We start from the raw sequence: 25,082 nt of genomic DNA on the forward strand, positions 1-25,082 counted from the left end.
CATATGGCACCTTTTGTTTTTTGGAAAAAACCTTTTTGGAAAGAATTCACAAATTACCACCAACTAGAAGTTGGTGGTAATTTGCTAATCCTTAATGGCATTTTTTGCATATTTTTTGTTTGATACATTGCATTTAAGGAATCGCAAAATTTGCAATTCCTTAAGTGCAATCGCAAAATAAGGAATAGCAAATTTTGCTATTCCTTATTTTGCATCAAACATGTTTGATACATACCATTTGTCTAATTAGCATTCGCAAAGGCCGAAATTCGCAGAATTTCGGCCTTTGCGAATGCTAATTAGCTTGATACATATGGCCCTTAGTTCTTTCAGAAATATGAACGTCTCTTTCTGTATATTAACTGCCTCTATAATTCTTCCCTCATAATACTCTGCTTTCCTAGTTATAATGGCTTGTTTGTAGGAGGTGAGAAGGGTTTTATAGGCAATCAATCAACTCAGCTGGATCATAACTTTCGCCATCGCCTCTCGGCATGGTGGAGATTTTGTTTCCTTTCCCTCAGAGGTTCATTAAACCATGGGGCCCCTTTACCCTTGTCTCTGACTTTCTCTTTCCGTTTTGGTGCTACTTTGTCTATGGCTTTGCATAAGTTAGCCGAAAAAACTTCACTCTCCTGATCAAGATTCACTATCATAGTTTTTAAGGGCGGGAGTGTGAGAAGGGTGACTACTAGATGATCTGCCTCGATTTTTCTCTGGTTTCTCACCTTTCTCCACACCGGTGGTGGTTGCTGCAGTTGACTGTCACTCGGGGCCCAACATCTGAGTAGCGAATGATTGGACCAAGCGCAGGGACTAATATCGGTTATAATCGCCCAAAGCTGCCATGTCCAGATAAGGGTATGTCCCATTACATGGGTGGGGCTATTGGCCAGTTGGTGGAGGTACATTGATAGCATTGCAGTCACAAATTGGCTAGCAGATGGATCACTTTGTGCTTTATCCCACTGATAATTAAAATCACAAACTACTAGGAGACTTCTATATCTAGAGCATGAATCAGGAATGAGCTCCAGGAAGAGGTCATTAAAGCTGGGGGTGGTCCGCGGGGGGCGATATACTACCAAGAGTAGAATGCAAGAGGATTTAAAGGAGATTTTGACCCCTAAAATGTCTGCATTGTCAAAGTTCTAAGGCGTTATCTTAGTGACCATTAAACTTTTCTTAAAGAAGATTGCCACCCCCCTCCTCTAGTATCCCCTAGTCTGTTTTACCAGAGGACATCGAAATCCTCCAGAAGAGCTGCAATAATGTCTGGGGCTGACGAGTCCCCTAACTAGGTTTCTATGAGGACCAGAATGTCTATATCTCCATCTTGCAGGAGTGAAAAAACTTCAAGGTGGTGCTTCTGTAGGGAGCGTGTGTTGAGAACTGCCACCTTCCGACTGGCGGATTGTTAAGAAGTTTTTTATCCTGAGCTAGTATGAGCGGGGACGTAGGTATAAACTCAGCCCCATTTCTTCTCAGTATATATTCTTCTTGCAGCTTGGCTATTGTATTGACATCTAAAGCATGGGGTGCTTGTGGCGAGGGTCTGCAATTCTGTTCCTGAATAGGTCAGCGGCCGGCCAGGGGTTCTGGCCCCTGGTCCCGACCAGGCGCGGACCGTGACAGACAGGCTTGCCTTTGGCGTGCCTTCGGCTCCAGCTTCAGCTCCAACTCCAGCTCCAGCGCAACCCTAAAGCAACTTCCCTCTGCCCACCAACCAATCAGCTCTGCTGTGCAGCAGCTGTTGCCCCCCTGAGCACTAGACCACGTTTGAAAAAGCGGAAGTGCAAAGTTTTACAATGCCGATAATCGGCGAAAAGGCAGAAGTGCGGGCAAGTTTGAAACCGAATAAAATTCAATTCAGCAAGTACAATTCTGGCATTGTTTAAAATGAGTAAAAATTGTGCAAGAATATTAGCAGCAGAAATAATCAATTAAAAAAAAACATGATAAGGCTTTCAGCAATGTCTCTCGTTATTAGCTCTGAGCGTTACTATATGGACCGCCTTGTGGTGTGCCACTTTCTCTCTCTCTTATCAAACGAACTGCAACCGGTGCAAACCTGAATGGACCCCTCCCTCTTTGAGCCACTGCACCAGCTGCACCAAATATAGCTCCTGCTGAAAATTAAAAGGATGTTTCAAGTCACTTACAGCTAGATTCATCATTGTAAAATCGGCTCGCAAAGGGCCAGATTCTGAGAATCCAGCCCTTTGCGATCGCTATTTTTGCATTTGGGATTCATCATCCCAAATGCAAAAATCGCTAATACAGAAAGCGCAAAATTGGGAATAGTCGCATTTAAGTAATCTCAATTAGAGATTCCTTAAATGCTATTCATGAACCTTTTAAAAATTGCTAATTGGCAATATGGGGCCGCTATTTACCGCGAAGTGTAACTTCGTGGTAAATAGCAAAAACTTAGAAAAATGCACTTTAGTGCATTTTTCTAAGTTGCATGTTACATGTGTACATTTGCATTTGCATTTATGGGGTGCTACAGGGTGTCCTTTGGACACCCCTGGCACCCTTGAAATCGCTTCCTTATTTGCGATTCGCAAATTGCTAATCGCAAATAAGGAATGACTCCCCATTCATTCCAATGGGCCAAAAAGGCCCATAGGAATGAATGGGGAGTCATTCCTTATTTGTACAGGAAATAAAATGTTTGCGATTAGCAATTTGCGAATCGCAAATAAGGAAGCTGTAGAAATCGCATTTAATTGTGCGATTTCTACATGAATCCAGTTTTGCGAGTCCTTAATAGCGATCCCTTAATAATCGCTATTAAGGACTCGCAAATCGGGACATTGATGAATCTGGGGGATAGTGGGCCAGATGCATCAAGCATCCATTTTGCGATTCCTTATTAGCGAAAAATAAGGAATCGCTAATAAGGAATAGCAAAATGGAATGCATCAAGCAATCACTACAAAAATAGCGATTCCTTAGAATTCCTTAATTGCAACTCGCAAATTGTGAGTCGCAATTAATAAATACCTCCCCATTCATTCCTATGGGCCCAGAGGCCCATAGGAATGAATGGGAAGACAATCTCAATTTGCGAATCGCAATTAGCAATTCACAAATTGAGATTGCAAGTTCAAGGGTGCAGGGGTGTCCAAAGGACACCCTGTTGCACCCCTGATTTTGATCTGAGCACATATGTTGCGCACACACATGCCCTTAGGGCATGTGTGTGCGCAACATGAAACTTTGAAATATGCACAAAAGTGCTTTTTTCTAAGTTTTTGCAAATTACCATGAAGTTGTACTTCGTGGTAATTTGCGTGCCCTATTAGCGAATTCGCTATTTTTGAAACTTTCATGCATTGCATTTAAGGAATCTCAATTTGAGATTCCTTAAATGTAAACAATCGCAATTTAGCGAATTCTCTATTTGCGATTTTTGCATTTGGGATGATGCATCCCAAATGCAAAAATACCGGTCGCAAAGGGGCAGATTCTGAGGCCCACATGCATCAAGCATTTTTGTAGTCGCAAACGGTGCGATTCCTTAAAATCTGCCGTTTGCGAATGCAAAAGTGCTTTTTGGGATGCATGAAGCAATTTTAGAATTCGTAATATTTTTGCGAGTTCTAAAATTGCGGGTGCTTTTAAGAAGTCGCAGATGTGCGACTTCTTAAAAGCAATGCATCATTACTTTGACAAGTGGAAATTCGCAATTAGGGTTCCAAATTTACCGAGTGGTTGAACCACTCGGTAAATTTGGAAAAAGTGTTTAAAATGCTTAAAATGTTTTTTTTTCAACATTCATGTTTCACACACACATGTCCTTAGGACATGTGTGTGTGAAACATGATGCGAAAAATACATTTCAGGGATGCATGGGGTGTCCTTTTGACCCCCCCCTGCACCCATGAAATTTTCTAAGTGCCACTCGCAATTCCCATTGACTCCTATGGGCCTTTTGGCCCATAGGAATCAATGGGAATTGCGAAAATTAACTTAAGAATTCGGTATTCATTTGGGATTCGGTAAAAATTGCGATTTTTACCGAATCACAAATGAATACCGAAAATAATGATGCATAGCATTTTGCACTTCTTAATTTGCGATTCCTTATTTTTCGCAAATTAGGAAGTGCAAAATGTCACAATGATGCATGTGGGCCTGAGAATCTGCCCCTTTGCGACCGGTTTTTAGCTTGATGCATCTGGCCCAGTGCTTTTACTGAGAAGAGAAACACGCTCAAGTGTTTTGAGTTCTTTTATTAGGCTGCAGCACTCTGAGTCGAACTGCAGTACGTCTTTCCAAACAAGGCAATGTTTTCTATGCCTTTAATGAATATTTTCGTAGGGTAGTGGTACCTAAGATTCTGCTTAAGTACACTTCTTTGGACCAAGACCTGGAGCAAAGGAAAAGCCCGCATGAAAGTCTCAACTGGGGGAAGGACAGCGCGAAGAGCTATTTGGACTTGTTAGCACCTTGTGTCTGCTGGTGTGCGGCTAAACCTTGCATCCCCGGAAGCGGCGCCGCGAGGCCATCCGCCATTCTGCTATCAAAGCTAACCGTGTCAGTCCAACGGGATCTTTCTCGGAAATGCTTGAATATTTTATGGCGTCAAAGTCCGTACATTCCACTCGTGTAGTCAGGAGGATGATATTCCCTAGCAACCCACGGCTTTGGCAGTGTGAAGACTGGCATGGAGCAAGAAAGAGGGGAGCTAAACAGTTCCATGTTAGTTCAGTGACTGGAAACGCAGCCAGGCTCGTTAAAGGTCGTTTACTTTCCATTCTGATGCACAATGTACGGAGGAAGAGATCGTGTTCATTACGCATGGAGTTTGTTTGATGCAGGTCCCTATTGAGTGTTCCAATCGAAGATTAGGCCGTCATTCTCTAAATCAGCTTATCTTTAATGGCTAATTGAAACTTTTGGCCAAGGTATTTATTTTTGGGGGCAATTTATACACAGACTACTTTGTGAAATGTATTGATCCGTGCCAGTTGCAGATCTTCATTTGGCCAGCAGCAGGGTCAGTGCAGCCAACCTACTGGTCGCCTTCGGCACCTACTTGAAAAATCGCAGCAGTGCGATGAGACAATCCATTGTCAAGTGTAATCTCTCATTTAACTAAATTCGTCAAAACCTGCCAGCGGTAGTTTGTGTACTGCTGGGCATCATCAAGCTAGATGTTTAAAGTCTGCATACGTGACTCGGTATCTCCTGCAGCTTGAGCTCGGAGATGGATCTATTGTATGCAGTAGTACAGGTGTAATTTATATTCGATGAAAAACTACAAAATGTATCAACTTATTCAGTGAGACCACAGTTCACATGCCCCAGCCCAACACGTTTTATCTGTCTTGGCTGAGAATACCATTTCCCTATTCCTTTCTGCTATTCTCCGTCCTACCCTCGCCCTACGTCAGCACAAGTGTATAGAGGCTGGCGACCCAGCATCTAACGTCGATCATTTGTATAACCTGCTATAGAGGTAGGAACTCTTTTGGCTCGCTCTGGTAACTGAGAAAACAGTCCGTACTATATGTCATAGCCTGAAATATGTGAGAATGCCTACCACTGGGGTAACCCCCCCTGACCCCTCCCACCCCCACCACCACATCGTCCAAATAGTCAAAAACTCACCGTCAATCGTGTAGATGCGCCAATTGTGTCAGGCAAGCCTTCCATGTCAATGGAAGCACAGGAATACATCTCAAGCAGATTGCCGGTAAATATGCACTATCAAGACCAGCCTTTTTACTCCACGTTTTCCAAGCTCAACATGTTGGTGCCACTGTGGCCACCTCTGCATGTGTTTGGCGGTCTGGAAGAAAGCATCATGCACAGCGTACTTTACCCCATATTTACCTCTTCGAATAATGGGTACGCTGATTTAGGATTTGGGTGGTGTCAACAGATTGTAAAGGGGACCTGCATTGTTTAGTAATAGAACTCCAAGAAGCAGATTTACAAGCCCCTTGCGATATTTTTCCAACACCGTTGTGTCACTTCTGTGACGCAGCGGCGTCGTAAACCAAGCACCACTATGCAACAGATTTACAACGTGACGCATCTAAGGTGATGCGTCACATTGTAAAGCCCTGCGTTTCATTATACCTGTGTCAGGTATAATGTATGCAGGTTGGGTGTAATGTCGCAAGGAAGCCACGTAAAAGTGACGCAGTGAAATCTATAAGATTTCACTGAGTCACTTTAACGTCCCCGCTGTGTCAAAACCTAATGCCTGCTTGTAGCAGGCGTAGGGGGTAACACAGCACACCAAGTATAGGCTGGCCCTGAGCAGTGCTAGTGTTGCATCGCACTTGCGACTCGACTCCAGCACTGCGTCACCTATACGCGGACAGATGCGTCACACATCGTCTCTCCTTGTAAATGCGGCGTATCCATGGTGGTGCAGGGGGTTCCTAATGATCCTAATGTCACACAACAAAACTGGCGCATCCCTGCTGATCTGCAGGGATGCGCCAGTTATTGTAAATCTGCCCCCAAGTCTGGAACCACAAACCCCTTTTCTTGTAGAGCTGCATGAAGGTTACTTACCTCACCACACCAACCTAATGGGAAAATGAGCAAAAAAGAAAGCCCCCCTTAATGAGTGGTGTTTGGACATTGGCAAATTGAGAATTTTAGGAAGCCCTATTGAGGGTCGTTATTATTCCAGCATGTGATGTGGCTAATGTCACTGACAAATTCTTTTTTAAAGGATAATCAGGCAGGTAATGTATATGACAAACTTTAGGACTACAAATGAAAATACTATTCAGCAGTGAAATTTTAAGAATTTTGGAGTTTCCGAACTTCCGAACAACTTTGAATGTTATTATCTCTTTTCTGATAAACCAAGCCTGCATGATACCAGAGGATATTATACTCAAACTTTCACACAAAAAAACAGCTGCAATTTGTCTTGGACAGGACCCAATCATCCTTGAAATGACATTGGGTAGCGGGAGACAGAGTCGGAGGTAAAGGCACAAGAAGAGAAATTTCCAAGAATAAATAAATACGAGTCAGAGTGAGTGAAACTGAGAATGAGCACTTTACCAGGGAGCCCCTCAGAAGGTGGGGCCTGTGGGCAATTGCCCACTCTTTAAAGATCTATGCTATTTAGGGAGCATACATCAGCTATTTCCAGTCAGAAGACTGCAGCACTCTTGGTTCAGTACTATCTGGTCTTGCATTAGAGGTGGTGATACTAACCTGAAAGGAACACTCGGGGGACCCTTGGATTCATTCAGAAGGTCTGAAAAAAGAAACTGGAAAATGCCATTCACTGTTTGTTGCTGTGGATGTATATATATATATATATATATATATATATATATATATATATATATATATATATATATATATATATATATTTATATATATATATATATATATATATAACCTACTGGCGGTCGCCAGTAGGTAGTTATAGTTAGGACCTAGTTCCGATAGGAAATCCGCGACATTTTATTTTGAATAACTATGGCGCGGTCGACGAATCTTCATGAAATTGTCCAAGAAAATGGCCTGCTGTACTCCGCTCCTTCCCTGAAAGTTTGAGGGTGATTTGTGAAGCAGGGGCTGAGAAAAAAGGGGGGTCCCAAAACGTGTTTTCCCCATGCAATTTTCCATGGGGACCTTTAAGTGAGGCTACAGCCCGAACTGCTGAACGGAATTACACCAAATTTGGCAAAAAGGTAGAGTTCGATTTGCAGATTACGATTTTTGTTAAATGGTATAAATCCGTTCAGTAGTTTCTGAGAAAATCAAAAGTAAAATCATAGATATATCTCTAGATGAAATACCGTATGAGTACGGTAAGCGTACCGCAAAGCGTACCAATACGAGCACGAGCTGCATGGTCATTGGCTGTGAACTGTCTGTCAACACTCCAAACCAGGAAGTGTTGGCAGCCATCTTGTGCCTCGGTAGAACCGAGGCACAAGAAAGCAGTAAAAGAACCGCAAAAAACATGCGAAGGGGGTAGGGTAGAAACATTCTGACCCCCTGCTCAGGGAGTCCCACAAGGACCTTAAGGCCCAAATAAAAAATAAAAAAATGTTTTTAAAATCACGGGATACGCGTATGGTACGCTTACTCGGTGAAAAAGAAAAAAAATCAGAAGTCCGCTTTATTGTTAATTAGCCCTCGGGGGGGCCAAATCCCGGGGGCAATGTTTTTATTGATAATGGGGGCCCAGAGGGGCCCCCCTGCCCCGGGGACTGCCACCCCCCAGGGCTTTAACTATATGTATGCGGGGGGGCTCAAGCCCCCACACACGCCCCGGGGACCGCCACCTCCCCGGGGCTCTAATATTGAAAATAGGGGGTCCGTGACTAATCCCCCAGCCCCGGGGTCCACCACCCCCCGGGGCTTTACAATGTTGGGAGGTGGGCCGCACGGTCCTCCTCCTGGAGCCTTTGATGGCCCTGTTGACCGCCACCCCCCCAGGGCCGGCTCTTGCAGTGTCTTGGGGTGCCTACCCCCGGGATACTGCTGTTTGCTATGGTAGGGCGGAGCCTCGTGGCTCCCACCCTACCATAGCAAACTGTTTTCCTATTTGAAAGAGAGAGCAGGAAACCTGCTCCCTCTTTCAAGTAGGAAAGCAGATTGCTTTTCGTTAGAGAGAGCAGCATGTAAGCTGCTCCCTGTGATGAAAAGTAATGCCGGCTCCCGAAGGATGCGGTGAGCCGGCTGCGACCGTGGGGGCATTGGGGCTCCCTCCATGGTCCCCAACGTTGTATTTCAGCCCCGGGGGATGGGGTCCCTGGGGATTATAAGAATTAGTGATAGAGAGTATTTTTTTGTTACAGTAGATTAACCGTGCGCGTACCATGCACGTACGTACGACGTACGGTGCGAAGTCTGTAAGTCGTTCCGTAAGCGTACCTAAGCAGGAAAAAGAAAAATATTTTTCAAATATTTATCAAGTTTATGTGTTTAGATGTTGGGTGGCTCTAAAAAGAGCCCTTGTGTTTTGGGAGATTTTAGTACCTACAAGTAAGTACTGATGCCGAGTCTGAAGTTCATGAGGAAGACTCTGTTCCCTTCATCTGTAAAATGTACACCATCTCTCCTATAGTCTTGCATATTGAAACGCAGATTGTTGTTGTAAATTGACCTCATTCTATAGTCTCGGAGAAAAGCAGAAACAGATTTATTCACATGTTTCCTAGCTTTCTCAATCTGTGGAAAAAAATGATTGGACCAGTTCCAATTCTGCCTTTGGCATACATTATAATAGATAAAGGTAGTTTGGGGGAAAAGAGACATCAGTTCTGTAATGGTGTCCTTCATAAACATTTCCAGACCTACCCCAGTCAAAGTACCTAGGTCATTGCCACCTCAGTGCACAATTATGAGGTCAGGGTGTTGGAGATGCAAAATGGATTTTACCAATGGCTTCAATTGGTGCCACTTTAATCCTCTTTGTCCAATCCAGTTATTGTCTACATTTGGTAAAACTAGGTCTTTGTGTATTCCTTTCTGTTCTGCGTACCTTTGACTGCAGAAAAAATAGCTGTGTCCCACAATCCACACTCTAAGCATCTTGAAGAGAGGTCTGGATGCACTTAGATGGTCTCTGTAAATCAAATGGCAGTTTGAAAAAAAAATTAAAATGGTGGATAAGTGGAGTTTTGAAAAAGGTAAAGAAGTGATTGGTTGTTTGAAAAATTTTAGATAGAAAAATAGGGTGCAATTGTTTGTTTTTTAAAAGCCTGTTATTTATTGGTTAAGAAAAAGTGATAGAAAAGAACATTACTTAAGATAAGCTGGTATATTGACAAGTTAAGCACACTTGCTGTTTTAATTTGCAACAATGTATGATGAACTTTTCACCTGTGTGCTAAGTTAGGTGTTCTCTGAAGTGTTTCTATCGTAACTGGCAGAATGTGGAATGGGGGTTGGGTTGTAAGTTTTGTTAGTTGGAAAGGGTCCAAAAGTTCAAGTAATAGAAATGTGTGTTTCGTTTTGATTTTAATGTGGGAATAAATGTGATTTGTTATGTATTTGTATATGTGTGTAGATTGTAAGGAAAAGTTTTCTATCTGTTGTAGGACTTCCTGATCCCCTAGGGCTGCTTAGGGGGTTTCAGAATGATCTTCAAGGTCAAAATCTTTTTTTTTTAAATCACAGAATCGGCGTATGGTACGCGTACGCCGTGAAAAAGGAAAAAGAAAACGAAGACCGCTGTATTGTTATTTAGCGCCCTGGGGGGCCAAATCCCGGGGGCAATGTTTTTATTTATAATGGGTGGCCCAGAGGGGCCCCCCAGCCCCGAGGACCACCACCCCCGGGGCTTTAACTATATGTATGCGGGGGGGGGCCCAAGCTTCTTTTTTATTTTTTTTAAAAACCCACCTGTGTGGGGGGGGCTTAAGCCCCCCCACATTCCCTGGGACCATCACCTCCCCAGGGCTTTAATATTTAAAATTTGTGGCGTCCATGCCCGACCCCCCAGTCCCGGGGACCACCACCACCCGGGCCTTTGAAATGATGGGAGGGGGGCCGTGCGACCCCCCTCCTGGAGCCTTGTGGTGGCCCTGTGGACCACCACCCCCCAGGGCCAACTCCTGCAGTGTCCTGAGGTGCCACTCACACAGCAGATATTCTAATACAGAAGCTCTCTACTTCAGTGCTTGTAGAATCATATTCTGAGTTTGTCTGCATTTGGATAACTATTGTTATAAAATCATTTGGTAAGTTAATGTGTTTAGTGAGTCACCTTTGTGCAATAAAGTGCAGTACTAAAAAATTTAGAATGTGTGCAGTCAGTTTTTCAGTTGTAGAGTAGTAAATAGTGTTGCTTGTTTAGAATTAGGTTTGTTTTTTAAGTCTACAATTTTCCAGTCAGTATACATACACTGCTGCATACACTTTTGGGCAGATTTGAAAGCCCCTTGTGCCTTTTTGTTGATGTATTGTGTACCTTTTTTGATGTAATGTAGGCAAAAATAATGCAGTAAATTGCATATGTATTAGCAAAATGAGTCAGTGTTGTCCACTGAAATGTAGCAGTTATGTACATGAATGTGTGCAGTCACTTAACCGTTTTAGAGTAGTAAATGTGTTTAAGTAAAATGCTTGGTCTCATATTTTTTTGTCTAATATCACACTGTGCGTCTTTGTACATTATGGAATTATATTCGCCCCTTTTTCCATATTCTCCACCCTCTCTTGTCATACTCTACCTCTTACTCCTCCCTCTCTTCTCATACTACCCCCTTTTTATTATATTATCCTCTGTCCTCATACTCCCGTTCGTTCTGTTTATATTCCCCTGTGTCTCCTCATATTCCTCCTCTCTTCTCATTTTTCCCCCTCGCTCTTCATATTTCCTCTTTCTGTTCATACTCCCTGCTCTCTCCTCTTACTCCTCCTTCTCTCCCTGCATACACTCTGGGGCAGATTTACAAGCTCCTTGCGCGTCTTTGTTGTTCTATTGTGTCACTTTTTTTGAAGTAATGTTGGCAAAATTAAAGTAGTAAATTGCATATGTATTTGCAAAATGAGTCAGGGTTGTTTATTGAAATGTAGTAGTTATATACATGGAATGTGTGCAGTCAATTAACCGTTTTACTGTAGTCAATGTGTTTTGGTTAAATGTATGGTCTCATAATTTTTGTCTAGAATCCCACTGAGTGTCCGTGTACATTAAGGAATTATACTTGCCCCTTTTTCCATAATCTCCCACTCTCTCCTCACAGTCTACCTCTCTCTGCTTATACTGTCCCCTCTCTTCTGATATTCCCCCGCTTTCCTTATTCTCAATTTTCTCTCCTCATAGTGCTCCTTTTCCTCATACTCCCTCCTGTCCTCATATTCCCCTCTCTGTACTGTTACTCCTCACATTCTCCCCATATTCCCCCTTTTCGTCATATTCCATACTGTCCTCATAGTCCCCCTCTCTGTCCTCATACTCCGTCCTCTCTCCTTGTATTCCTTCGGTCTCTTCATTCTCCCTTCTCTCCCCTTATACTCTTCCAAGTCTTCATACTCTCCCCTCTCTTCTGTTACTTCCCCCTCTGTCCTCATAATCCCTTTTGTCCTCATATTCCCCCGTCCTCAAACTCTTCCTCTCTGTGTTCATATTCCCCTGTTTGTCCTCATATTCCTCTTCTTTCCTCATTGTCTCCCCTAACTCCTAATACTCCCTCCTCTTTTTATACTCCCTCCTCTCTCCTCTTAGTCCTCCCTTTCTCCGCATACCTCCCTCTTAATAATTTTCCAGTCAGTATACATACATTGCTGCATACTCTCTTGGGCAGATTTACAGGCCCCTTTTGCCTCTTTGTTGTTCTATTGTGTCACTTTTGTGATGTAATGTTGGCAAAAATAATGTAGCAGATTGAATATGTATTTGCAAAATTAGTAGGGGTTGTCCAGTGAAATGCGGTAGTTATGTACATGGAATGTGTACAGTCTCTTAACCGTTTTAGAGTAGTAAATGTGTTTTGGTAAAATGTATGGTCTCATATTTTTTGTCTAGAATCACACTGAGTGTCTGTGTACATTAAAGAATTATACTTGCCCCTTTTTCCTTAATCTCCCCCTCTCTCCTCACAGTCTCCCTCTCTCTGCTTATACTGTCCCCTCTCTTCTAATATTCCCCCTCTTTCCTTATTCTCACTTTTCTCTCCTCATCGTGGTCCTTGTCCTCATAATCCCTCCTGTCGTCATATTCCCCTCTCTGTTCTGTTACTCTTCACTTTCTCCTCATATTCTCCACTGTCCTCATAGTCTCCCTCACTGTCCTCATAGTCTCCCTATCTGTCCTCATACTCCGTCGTCTCTCTTTGTATTCCTCCTGTCTCTTCATTCTCCCCTCTCTCCCCTTATACTCCCCCTGTCTTCATACTCTCCCCTCTCTTCTCTTACTTCCCCATCTGTCCTCATAATCCCTTTTGTCCTCATAGTCCCCCCTGTCCTCATACTCCTCCTCCCTGTGTTCATATTCTCCTGTTTCTCCTCATATTCCTCCTCTTTCCTCATTGTCTCCCCGGTCTCCTAGTACTCCCTCTTCTTTTTATACTCCCTCCTCTCTCCTCTTAGTCCTCCCTTTCTCCTCATACCTCCCTCTTAATAATTTTTCAGTCAGTATACATAAAGTGCTGCATACACTCTTGGGCAGATTTACAAGCCCCTTGCGCCTCTTTGTTGTTCTATTGTGTCACTTTTTTGATGTAATGTTGGTAAAAAGAATGCAGAAAATTGAATATGCATTTGCAAAATGAGTCAGGGTTGTCCACTGAAATGTAGTGGTTATATAATTGGAATGTGTGCAGTCACTTAACCGTTTTAGTGTAGTAAATGTGTTTTGATAAAATGTATGGACTCATATTTTTTGTCTAGAATCACACTAAATGTCTGTGTAGATTAAGGAATTATACTTGCCCCTTTTTCCATAATCTCCCCCCTCTCTCCTCATAGTCTACCTCTCTTTGCTTATACTGTCCCCTCTGTTTTGATATTCCCCCTCTTTCCTTATTCTCACTTTTCTCTCCTCGTAGTGTTCCTTGTCCTCATACTCCCTCCTGGCCTCATATTCCCCTCTCTGTCCGGGTACTCCTCACTTTCTCCTCATATTCCCCCTTTTCCTCATATTCCCCACTGTCCTCATAGTCCCCCTCTCTGTCCTCATACTCCGTCCTCTCTCCTTGTATTCCTCCTGTCTCTTCATTCTCCCCTCTCTCCCCGTATACTCCTCCCTGTCGTCATACTCTCTCCTCTCTTCTCTTACTTCCCCCTCTGTCCTCATAATCCCTTTTGTCCTCATACTCCCCCTGTCCTCATACTCTTCCTCTCTTTGTTCATATTCCCCTGTTTCTCCACATATTCCTCCTCTTTCCTCATTGTCTCCCCTGTCTCTTTATACTCCCTCTTCTTTTTATACTCCCTCCTCTCTCCTCTTAGTCCTCCCTTTCTCCTCATACTTCCCTCTTATATAATTTTCCCGTCAGTATACATACATTGCTGCATATACTCTTGGGCAGATTTAAAGCCCCTTGAGCCTCTTTGTTGTTCTATTGTGTCACTTTTTTGATGTAATGTTGGCAAAAACAATGCAGCAAATTGGAAATGTATTTGCAAAATGAGTCAGGGTTGTCCACTGAAATGTAGTAGTTATATACATGGAATGTGTGCAGTCACTTAACTGTTTAGTGTAGTAAATGTGTTTTAGTAAAATGTATGGTCTCATATTTTTTGTCTAGAATCATACTGAGCGTCTGTGTATATTAAGGAATTATACTTGCCCCTTTTTCCATAATCTCCCCCATTCTCCTCAAAGTCTACCTCTCTTTCTTTATACTGTCTCCTCTCTCCTGATATTCCCCCTCTTTCCTTATTCTCACTTTTCTTTCCTCATACTGCTCCTTGTCCTCATACACTTCCTGTCCTAATATTTTCCCCTTTGTCCTGTTACTCCTCCCTTTCTCCTCATATTTCCCTTTCTCTTCATATTCCCCACTCTCCTCAAAGTTCCCCTCTCTGTGCTCATACTCCGTCCTCTCTCCTTATATTCCTCCTCTCTCTTCATTCTTCCCCATCTCCCATTATACTCCTCCATGTCTTCATACTGTCCCCTCTCTCCTCTTACTTCCCCCTGTCTCCTCATAATCTCTTTTGTCCTTATATTTTCCTTTGTCCTCATACTTCTCCTCACTGTGTTTATACTCTGTTTCTCCTCATATTCCTCCTCTTTTCTCATTGTCTCCCCTGTCTCCTAATACTCCCCCTTCTTTTTATACTCCCTCCTCTCTCCTTTTACTCCTCCCTCTCTCTTTATACCTCCCTGTTAACAATTTCTCAGTCAGTATACATACATTGCTGCATACACTGTTGTGCAGATTTACAAGCCCCTTGTGCCTCTTTGTTGTTCTATTGTGTCACTTTTTGGATGTAATGTTGGTAAAAATAATGCAGCAAATTGGAAAGGTTTGTTCCTTCCTGGACGCCTGACCCGACATCATAACACCTTAGCGCGCTGCAGGGCGAGCTATTTACTAACGCGGCAGCGTTTTTTAAAAATCCCCGTTTGTTATTTGTGTTGATGTAATTTTCATTTACCTTGCTTTTAGTCGGTGTTGCGCTCCCTCGCCTGCACTATAATTGTACTTTCACCGCGTTTTGCGGGTCGCGGTTCCACATTAGGCTTGGCCGCCATCTTGGGTGAGTCTTCTTCCACGCCTGGCCATTTGGGGGTAGCAGACCAGCTGTCATAAGGACACGCTGACCTGCTTATAAGGGGGCATTCTAGGCAGGCTGCTCTGTTTGTTCCTTCCTGGACGCCTGACCCGACATCATAACACCTTAGCGCGCTGCAGGGCGAGCTATTTACTAACGCGGTAGCGTTTTTTAAAAATCCCCGTTTGTTATTTGTGTTGATTTAATTTTCATTTACCTTGCTTTTAGTCGGTGTTGCGCTCCCTCGCCTGCACTATAATTGTACTTTCACCGCGTTTTGCGGGTCCCGGTTCCACATTAGGGGGCCTATTATGATTGCGGTTTTTCCGCATCCTCCGGGCCGGCGGAAGCCACCGCCGGCCCAGAGGATGCGGAAAAACCGCAGCGGACCCACCAGAGACCCACCACCACATTAGGATGGCTGGTGGGTCCTGGTTTCAGGCCACAGCTATTCTGCCGTGGTTGGCTTACAACCGCGGCGGAAAAGCTCTAATATGGTGGCGGCGTCTCTCAGACACCGTCCACCATATTAGGAAATGCTTGAAAAGATGCTTTTCCACGGCGGATTTTCCGCAGTGGAAAAGCATGTGGAACTTCACTGCGGGGGCCCGTTGCGGGCCCCCTAGGTGAAGGGGGGTGGGGGGTGCACATGGGGGGTACCTATGGTACCCCCCTGCATTTGTATGCAGAGATCGGCAGGCGGTGCCTGCCGCTTTCTGCATACAAATGCAAAGTATGCATTTTTTTCATTGCGGCGGGTGCAGCTTGAAGCTGCACCCGCCGCAATGTTAAGGATAGAGGATGTGACCGCCACCCTGGCGGTCACATCCTAATCTTCATGGGGGGAACGCTGCTGCCCATGCGGACGTTCCCCCCTACTCTATGGTGGCGGACGGACTGAGGTCCGTCCGCCATCATAATCGGCCCCCTAGGTTTGGCCGCCATCTTGGGTGAGTCTTCTTCCACGACTGGCCATTTGGGGGTAGCAGACCAGCTGTCATAAGGACACGCTGACCTGCTTATAAAGCAGCCATTCTACGCGCAGCGTTTGCGCGCAGCGTTTCGCCGTAGTGACTCCGGAGTCACGCCAGAGTCCAGCCCGTCTGCGTCCGTCAGCGTCCCGGAGGCGGCTGGAGGGGCGGGGGCCTGACTCAATTTGACTGACTTCAGTCAGTGTCATTATGGTTTGCTATACATCTTCGGAGCTGCGGTCCTTACAAAAGGTATCGTGTGCTTGCCATAAAGTGTTTCCTGGCCGTTATAGGGGTAAGAGGAGATGCCCGGGTTGCGGCTGGTCGCCAGGCAACACTCCGTCCACACTATTTAATCATGAGACGGACAGTGTGAAGCATCTCTGCCTGCTCTTAAACACCAGATCAGTGCGCAGCCATGCTCAGGAGCTTTTTGATCTCCTGACCACGGAAAAGCCGCTGTGTCTGATGCTGACTGAGACCTGGTTAGAAGCTTCTTCTAATCCCGATATTGTTTTAGCGATTCCCCCAGAATACAATATCTATAGGCAAGATAGATTGGAAGGGAGGGGCGGAGGTTTAGCACTCGTAGTGAATAAATCGGTCGTCTGCTCAATTATTCCAACGGAGGCTATCACAGGGTCTGAATCTCTTGCCTTCTCCCTATCGTTGGCGCCGCATCAATATGTGAAAGGGCTGTTAGTCTACAGGCCCCCCGGCCCGGCTGGTTCTTTCATTGATGAGCTTCAGTCTGTTATGTCAGCGTTGGTCCTGAGAGCTGATCATTGAATCTTGGCTGGGGACTTTAATTTCCACATGGATGTGGGCTCTGACCCAGATGTGATTAAATTGACCGATATTACGGCCCCTCTGGGCCTGGTCCCCTTTCTCTTTGAACCAACGCATGATAAAGGCCACACTTTGGATCAGGTCTTCTCTACGGCCCCCATAGAGGTGACGGCACTTCTGCCGGTCCTCTGGACAGATCATCGGCTGGTCAATTTTCATGTACTGGGTACAAAGAAGCTTCCGAGCACGGCCCTCAGACAGCAGGGATTAGCGTCAAGGGCGTATCATCGGGTGACCCCAGATATGCTGGCGCAGGCATCTTATGAGCATCCTTGCCCTCTCTCGGGGGATTTGGATAGAGACCTTGAGTCTCTGCAGGCGTGGCTTGTGGACAGGCTGAATGATCTTGCCCCTGCGATGGCCCCTCGCTCGTTATCCAAACGGGTTTCCGCCCCCTGGTTTACTGAATCGCTGCTGGCCTCTCGCAGGCAGTGCAAGGTGGCTGAAAGGGCGTGGCGGGTTCAGTACAATTCTGACGCCAGGCTTGCTTATAGAATTATGGTTAAAGCCTATCATCTGGATATCCTCCTAGAGAAGAAAGGTTATTTTGCTAGGAGGATTGAGGCTGCTTCTAATTCCTGCAAGGATATCTTCACGATTGTTAGGGAATTTACGGCCCCACGGTCTAATGCGACCCAGACCGCCCCTACTGAGGCGTGGTTTTCTGATCTCGCCAACTTTTTTACTTCTAAGATTAAGCTGATTCAGGACTCTTTGCCATTGAAGCCGGTTGTAGTCTCTCCTTGTCCTAAGGACGGACCAGTTCTATCGGTCCCTCTAGGGTCAGTCCTGTCAGACTTTCCGCCTATTTCAGCTCCTTCGTCACTGACACTTATGGCCAATTTAAAATCGGGTTCGCCGCTGGACCCAGGCCCGGCCAAAGTTTTGGCGAAGATGGCGGCAGTGGTAAATCCGTTGGCAAATCCCCTTCTGAATCTCTCCTTGAGTCAGGGGGTGGTCCCACAGGCCTGGAAGCAGGCAATGGTCATTCCCCTCCTTAAGAAGCCTGGTTTAGATCCCGTGGCTTTGGCTAATTATAGGCCTATTTCTCTCCTCCTTGCGCTGGCCAAAATCTTGGAGAAGCATGAGCACATTGTGCTTTCTAATTTTTTAGAATCTCACGATCTGCCTCATTCTACTCAATCGGGCTTTCGCCCTAACCTTAGTACTGAGACGGCGCTTCTGGAGGTGTCTGAAGCCATCAAGGAGGCACTGGATTCGGGTGGCAGAGCCATGCTGGTTATGCTTGATTTGTCGGCGACCTTCGACACCGTCCCCCACGAGGGTCTCCTCGCCAGACTTCATGAGATCGGTCTGAGGGGGACGGTGCTCAGCTGGTTTAGATCATTTCTGGCTGGCCGTCGGCAAGCGGTCTGGGCCTCATCTAGCTCTGCCGAGATGCCGCCTTTGGGAGTCGGAGTCCCGCAGGGCTCTGTGCTGAGCTCGACTCTATTTAACATCTTTATGACCCCTCTGGCGGCATTGGCTGAGTCCTTCGGGGCCCAGATCGTATCCTATGCCGACGATACCCAGCTCCTCTTTACCTGCGGGAAAGGAGAGGATTTTGACGGAGAGAGTATCCGTGAGTGCCTTGGGGCTGTCTTTAAGTGGTACCAGCTAAACAGCCTCAGGTGCAACTCAGATAAATCTGAGTTACTCTTCTTCGGCTGCCAATCCGACCAAGACTGGCAGGAATGGTGGCCCGTTGATATGTCTCCTCCAGCGTGATCATCTCAGGTGGCTAAGAACCTAGGGATCAAGATAGACAACGGTCTGACTTTAAGATCTCAGATCCTTGCCCTTACTGGCACCTGTTTTGGCCTCCTCAGGATGCTTCAAAGTTTCTTCCTCTGCCTCTGAGGACCATAGGAGGACTACGGTACAGGCCTTAATTGGCTCAGGATTGGACTACTCCAACGTCCTGTACCTTGGCCTGCCGGAATATCTCCTACAACGGCTGCAGGTGGTCCAGAATACGGATGCGCGAGCCATCTTTGGCCTTCGTAGGCTAGCCAGAGTCTCCGGCCTCCTGCAGTCCCTCCATTGGCTGCCTATCCGGAAGCAGATAGTCTTCAAGGCCCTGACCCTGGCACACAAGCCTCTTTACGCCTCGGGGGCCAAATACCTTCAAAGGAGTCTTGCCTTTTACCGTCCGGCACAATCTCTGAGATCTGAATCGCTGTTCTTGGCCACGGTCCCTCGTGTGAAGAAGGCCCGCATTGGAGGCCGTTCTTTCAGGCTGCGGGCTCCACAGCTCTGGAACACCTTGCCTTTGGCACTGCGCAGTACTTCGAACCTGCTGGCCTTTAGGAAGGGCCTTAAAACCTGGCTTTTTGCCCTTTAGTCGCCCCCTCTATTTTGCCGACTCCGGTTCTCTCTATCTTTGTGTTGTGTTTGTCTTCTCAGGCTGTCAATAAAGTGCCGGGACACTCTTTTTGAGTAGCCGTGCGCTATAAAAGACAAAATTAACATAACATAACATAACATAACAAAATCAGTCAGGGTTGTTCACTGAAATATAGTAGTTATATACATGGGATGTGTGTAGTCACTTAACCATTTTACAGTAGTAAATATGTATTGGTAAAATGTGTGGTCTCATAGTTTTGTGTCTAATATCACACTGTGCGTCTGTGTACATTAAGGAATTATATTCGCCCCTTTTTCCATATTCTCCCTCCTCTCTTGTCATACACCCCCCTCTTTCCTCATAGACAACCCTTTCTCATTCTAATTCCCCTCTCTCTTCACACTCCCTCTCTCTCTCCTCATTCTCTTTCTTCTCTCCTCATACTCCCCCCTCTTTCCTGTTACTCCACCCTCTCTCCTCATTTGTCCCCATTTCCTCATACTCTGTCCTCTCATCATACTCCCCCCTATTTTCTGATACTCCTCCCTCTTTCCTCATTCACATCCCTGTCTCCATATACACATCTGTGTGTTTTTATACTCCTCTCTATTTCTTCATTCTCACTCATCTGTCTTCATATTCTTTCCTGTTTCCTCATACTGCTAGTCTGTCCTCATATGCTGAAGCACTTATAAATTCAGTCAGGCACTCTCCTTACAGAAGTGTAATCTTTTAGTCAGAACTCAAGTATTTATGCAGGGAAGTAGGCCTTAGTAGATGAACTGCTTATTTTTTTTATAATGTTATATATATTTTTTATAACAGATTCTATTTATCAACACTAAAAGAAATTCATCATGCCTTCAAAAAGTGAAAAGAGGAAACAACATAATAAAGCTTAATATTTAAAGAGAAGTCATCCACAAGATTTACCTAAACAACAATGTGTGAACAAAATAAAAAAAAGTCCTGGTAAGAGAACTAAGATTTTTTTTGAAGAACTTATCAAACAGTAGGAGTAGTGATAAACATACAAATTTTGTATCTGCAACTAAAAAGAAAAGCAAGATAAACGAGAACAACCATGGGAATTCAACCTGTAAAAAACAGTGTATTGTAAAAGGCGGACAAATCAATTTCAGGAAATTAGGAAAAGAATGTTTTATAATAGAGTTTTGTCGAATGTGATCAAAGAAGTGAAGAAATAAAAAAAACAGCATTTTATAAGAAGAAGAAACGTAAAGAAAATATAGTTGAGAAAGCTTTCGAATTGAACAAAAAAATGTTTATTTTAGTAATGAATAGAATTCGATCACTAGATAATTCAATCCAGTTAATGAAGGCCAAAAGTAAGTGGAGAAGAGTAATTAACAGAAGTAATTTTTCTGAGTTTTTTTTGGGTGAATAGAAACATAGTTCAAGTTCTGAACCCTTTTTTTTAATGAAGAGATTTATTTTCAGAGTAGTGATTTGTTGCATGCAGTTGACAGTAGTGGTCGTGCTTATGAGGCTAGAAATGGTTGTCCTACTGAGAAAGAGAAAATTGTTCCTAGAAATGCAAAAGAGGTGTTCGTTTTTGAAGTTTTAGGGAGACGTCCTAAAGCTCCAGTGTACACTTGGAATTGCAGTAGTATTTGTAGTGTACGGCAGGAATCTATTGATTTTTTATGCAATTTCTTACGTAACTATACTAAGAAAAGTGTTCAACAAAAGATTAAGATGTTGCAAGGACTAGACCCTTGCAGAGTGAGAGAAAATACTGGTTTGTAAGGTTATTCTATGGCTTGTCTTTCTAAAAAAGTATGTCGAAGTGTTTTTCACCATTTCAGGATGTTTGCAGTACTTCATACTCAAATGAGGAGGAGTCAGAAGATTGTATTATGCAAAAAGTCCAGCACTGTTAGAAAAGTTGAACAGTGCTCTTTTGCGTGGATCTGTATCAGATATAATGAACGTTTGTGATGAAATTCAGGTTTGTTACTTTGGTCCTGAGGAAGACAGTGCAGAAATTGATACATTAATAGAAGTAAATGTGGAAGAGAATGTACAGCATTGTAGTACAGAAGATTTTGAGCAAGAAATTACTAAGTTTAAGGTGATTTCAGGTGAAAGGCCAAATTATTGTTGTATTTGTTGTCGACAAACTCATTATAAAAATCAGACCAGGACTGTTGATCTGTATATTAATAGTAAAAAGGAAAATAATAATGAGTGGATGGAATTTGCTACTTATTTGTTGGTAGAGAATTGTTTTGATTTGAATTCTGATCAGTGTATTTGTAAATATTGGTATACAAATTAGACAACAACAAAATGCCTGCTAGATCTGTGCATAATAATCTTGAATTGGTAAATATTCCTTCTGAACTGATGGATTTAAATACCTATGAGTCTATTCTTATTCAATGTGTGCATCCATTTCATGCTATTGTTCGTATGGAGCCTAAGACAGGAAAATTGCCTCCTTCAGATTTACAGAGAGGATTAAGGTAAGAGTTGTATATTTGCCACTAGATTTAAAGAAAAATATTGAAACAATTGGTGTATAAAATGGAGAAGATGAACCTTTAGTTATTCTTGTTAATGGCATTCCTACTAAGAGTAAGAAAATCTGGCAAGAATTAGTGGATGTTAGGAAAGTGAAAAAGGCAACGTTGTATCTGGTAAAAAAATAATCAATACTATAAAAATTTGTATGTGGGAGAAGATGAAATAACTGTAAGAAGAAGATAGTGAGTCGCCATCTGGACAAATTGAAAAAGTGGAAGTGTCCAGAACTGAAGAAATCTACAAACATTCCAGTGTTTATCCACTTCATTCCAAAGAAGTGATGGGGAATACTATAGAGTTATTCCAAATGAAAGAAGCAAAGGGAAGACCCATTAGTGTATGGGAAAAAAGCTTGGAAGCTCGTTGTTTCCCTCAGTTGTTTCTAACAGGAAAAGGAGACGATATGATGACCGACCTGTGCAGATTTCTGCATCTGAATATCGGAATTCAAGATTATATGCAGAAGATCCAAGATTTCGACAATGTATTCCGTATTTGTTTCATCTTTTGTTTGAGAATGACTTGTCTGGACTTTCTTATGCAGTGAACCATATATCGAAAAAAGGTGTACATCTGCAAAATGTTTCGGCAAAGAAATTTATGGATAAAGTACAGCAGAAAGATAATGTTTTGGAATCTCAGCTAATTAATCTCATGGCATGTCAGCGTGGTACTAATGAGTACTGGTGCCGTCGTCATGGAGAACTTAAATGTATGCTAAGGAACTTAGCAACTCCTACATGGTTCCTTACTCTAAGCTGTGCTGAATATGCTTGGGATGATTTACTTCAATTTCTTTGAGAGGCAAATCCAAATATACTAAATATTGAATACAAGACACCTGGAGAATTGTGCTCTTTGGATCAAGTTAATGTATGCAGGCAGCTATGATGTCTTTTATCACCAATAAAAAAAATCCTCCTCTTGGAGAGGTTCTGGATTTTTTGGGGAGAAAGGAGTATCAAGCGAGAGGTGCTCCTCACATACATATGCTAATATGGATCAAAGATGCTCCCAACTTTGGAACAGACTCAGATGATATTGTGTTGTCTTTTATTGAAGAATATGCAACAGGTGATATACCCCAAAATACAGAAGATAAAGACTTAAGACAACAAGTCTTACGATTCCAAAGCCATCGTTGTGGGAAATACTGTTGTCGAAAGTACAAATCTAAGGACAAATTCTACACCAAATGTTGTTTTGGATTTAAATGTCCTGTAATATCGAAAGGAAGAGTGAACAGTTTTATGTCATCTTTGCGACATACTATTACAAGAAAGTCTCCAAAAAATACCTACAACTTAAGAAGAAATGAAGACTCAAAATACATAAATGAATACAACCCAGTCATTTTGTCCATGTGGAATGCCAACATGGATATTCAATACGTTGTGGACAATTCCATTGCTGTTGCTCGATATGTAACATCCTACAGAACAAAATCAGAAAAGACGTATTTGAAGGAAATGTGGGAAGAGATTTCCCACGAGAAGAGTCTAAGTAAGAAATTATATACTTAAAGTTTGAAGATGTTATCTCATCGAGAAATTGGAGCATATGAATGCTCGGATCGCTTATCATCTGCAAATCTGTACTCCAAATCTAGAAGAATCATTCGGGTGAGTCTAGGTCTTGCTGCAACACTAAATCGAGTACTTAAATCTGTAAAAGAAATTGAATATTTAGCTGAAAAAGAGCCAGAAAGTACAGATATTGTGAAAACTAATATGTTGGATACATATTATACAAATAGAAGTCATCATCTTGAGAACATTTGTCTCTATGAAGTGCTGCAAAACTATATATTTAAACGGAATATTACAGAAAACATCAATAATGGTATATATGCCGGGATTGGTTCTGAAGGATGTTTGGTAAAACAAAGAAAAGGACATTTGATTAATCACCGTAAACTGAGTTGCGAAACTCCTGACAAAAGGGAATTTTAATATTTAGCTCGTTTGCAACTTTTCAAGCCGTGGCATTCAGAATTGGATTTACTTGGAGATTTTGAGAGCTCTGAAGATTCCTTCAACGCAAGTAAAGATACTATAGAATGTCTTGTTTTTGCTAATTATGTGAAAATGTTGAACGACGAAATTGAGCAAGAAGCTACAATTGCAGCTGAGATTGCTAGAGACAGTTCTCAAGACAGTCAAACTTCTGCTCCGTTGAGTCAGGATCCACTATGAGAACCAATTATTCAAAATGAAGTGGACACAGCAATGTATCAAGCTCAAGAAGATGTAACAAACTTAGGAAACTTAGAAGAACAACTAAATTTAATTAAAGTAATTACAACTTACCTACAGAAAAGAACTGAGTCACATTTGTCTTGTGTTGACACTGCTCCAACTGGGTTGGCAGCACACAATATTAAAGGAATTACTTTACATCGTTTATTAATGCTACCAGTAGAGCATGAAAACAAATTGGAATACCACAAGCTATCTGGAGAAGCTTGTTGTGAAGTTTCAAGAGTCTTGAAGAAAATTAAACATCTCAATATTGAGGAGGTAAGCATGGTGACCGTCCTGACGCTCTCAGTAGCGGTCGCTCCCCACGCTCCCAGCTCTCGTTTGGTATCGTTGAGCTGCGGAGCTGCGCTCTTTGCTCAGATCTGCTCTTTAAAATCTGCTGGCTGCTGTCTGTCATAGCGCTGTAGTGCGATAAGCATTGTCGAGTATTAGAAATATTTATAGTGCTTTAGCTGATTTAAGCACTGTGTTTTCATTTACGCTGTCCCAGTTGTAGCGCTATCTGTGTTGCTCTGTCTGGATATTGCATTGCTTGTTTTTTCCATCGATATTTGTAGCGCTTTCATCACACATTGTCTAAGCTCTTTAATTTGTCTTTGTGCCCCAGCCTGTCTCTAGTTTCGATTTTGCTGCCATTTTTGTTGTTGTTGCCTCGGAGCCCGTCCTCTACACCCCGCCCCCGCCTCCCAGATAACCCTCCCTCCCACTGACTGCATAGCCTTGCCCCCACCCTCGTAAGCGCTGTGACCGTCCTGACGCTCTCAGTAGCGGTCGCTCCCCACGCTCCCAGCTCTCGTTTGGTATCCTTGAGCTGCGCTCTTTGCTCAGATCTGCTCTTTAAAATCTGCTGGCTGCTGTCTGTCATAGCGCTGTAGTGCAATAAGCATTGTCGAGTATTAGAAATATTTATAGCGCTTTAGCTGATTT

Source organism: Lissotriton helveticus, chromosome 7, assembly GCF_964261635.1.
Source record: "Lissotriton helveticus chromosome 7, aLisHel1.1, whole genome shotgun sequence".
Taxonomy (NCBI): Eukaryota; Metazoa; Chordata; class Amphibia; order Caudata; family Salamandridae; genus Lissotriton; species Lissotriton helveticus.